Source organism: Colobus angolensis, unplaced genomic scaffold, assembly GCF_000951035.1.
Source record: "Colobus angolensis palliatus isolate OR3802 unplaced genomic scaffold, Cang.pa_1.0 Scaffold303, whole genome shotgun sequence".
NCBI lineage: Eukaryota > Metazoa > Chordata > Mammalia > Primates > Cercopithecidae > Colobus > Colobus angolensis.
Window position 1 is genome coordinate 218,862 of NW_012116300.1, and position 1,465 is coordinate 220,326.

Here is a 1,465-nt window from a genome sequence, read left to right on the forward strand (position 1 = left end):
TCTGTTTGGTTCTTTGATCTGTGTATTGATCCTTAAATGCCCACATCACACTGTCTTAATTATTGTAGCTTTATAGGAAGTCTTAAAATTAAGTATTTTAAATTGTCTAACTTTGTTCTTCAAAATATTTTGAAAATATTCTAGGTTCTTTGTATTTCCATATACATTTTAGAATCAGCTTGTCATTTTCTGCAAAACCTGTAAGGATTTAGCTTGGGATTGCAGTGCAGATCAATTTGGGAAAAAATAAAAATAAATTGAAAATAGGAGCTATTAGTTGCATTTTATACTTTACCTTGGTCTAACATTAACCTTTCCCTTAAGGACTCTATTTAAGTTACTGATGTATTAAAGTAAACACTTAAACGAATATTATATTTAATGACTGATGTCAACTAGATATTAATTTTAAGTAGTTTTTTATTCGTAATTATTACATGATCTACAATAAATGAATCAGGCTGGATTTTGGATTCTTCATACCAGCACCTCAGAAATAATTGCCCAGAAGCCTCTTGGTGCCATGTTTTTTGTTGGCTGCTGGGGCCCATGGAACATGCACACATGTGTGCACTGCAGTAACTGGTGGTGATGTGGTTTTGGCATCCATTCTGCCTGTGCTGCCTACAATGGGAAGGCTGACAGCTGGCCAGTCTCCCCGGCCTGCTGCTTGCTGTGGATTATTTGCTGAGTAGCACTGACCACCCCCACTGTGCCAATGGAGACAGCACTGCTGCCCGGTGCTTGTGGGCTCCCATGGCCCCTGCGGGCTGTCCTGGAGAGGAAGCCTTTAGAAAGGAACTTCCTAGAAGGAAGTTCAGAAAACTGCTTCTGAGGGCCTTTGTCCCAATTCATAGATGTGGAGGCTTGGAGCGAGCTCTTTTATTTAAGGTGGTCTGCACATCGTAGCACAGCAAGCTGGGGCTGTGGCTGTGTTATGGGCATGTTGAGCGAGGAACTCCAGATAGGAGTCTGACCGGGCTTTGAGGAAGGAGGAAGCCATGGTCAGTAAGGCCTTGTGTATTCACCGGCGCATTGGTCTGTGTTGTGATTCAGGCTGCTATAGCAGAATACCTTAGACTGGGTAATTTATAAACAACAGAACTGTATTGCTCACAGTTCTAGAGGCTGGGAGGTCCAAGAACAAGGGGCCAGCAGACTGGGTGTCTGGCAAGGGCCCTTTGTCTCAGGCGGTGCCTCTTGCATCTTCACACAGAAGGTGGAAGGGACAAGCTCCTTCAACCTTGTTTTCTAAGGGCCCTATTCCCATTCATGAGAGTGGAGCCCTTATGACTTGATCACCTCCCCAAGGCCCCACTCCCAGAGCCATCCCCTTGGGAGTTAGGTCTTAACATATGGATTTGGGTGACATCGGCACTCAGACCAGAGCAGCTGCAACAGGATAAGCCAGATCGAGGCTCCCACGCGAGGGCTGCGCCTTCCTGCTGGAGAGGCATCCGTGCCC

General features: G+C 45.3%; 1 protein-coding gene across 2 annotated transcripts in view; it reads left to right on the plus strand.

Annotated features, from left to right (window-relative positions):
• The window catches only part of TRAP1 (TNF receptor-associated protein 1), a 38,990-nt gene that overhangs the window by 12,268 nt on the left and 25,257 nt on the right, over positions 1-1,465 (plus strand). The window lies entirely within an intron of this gene.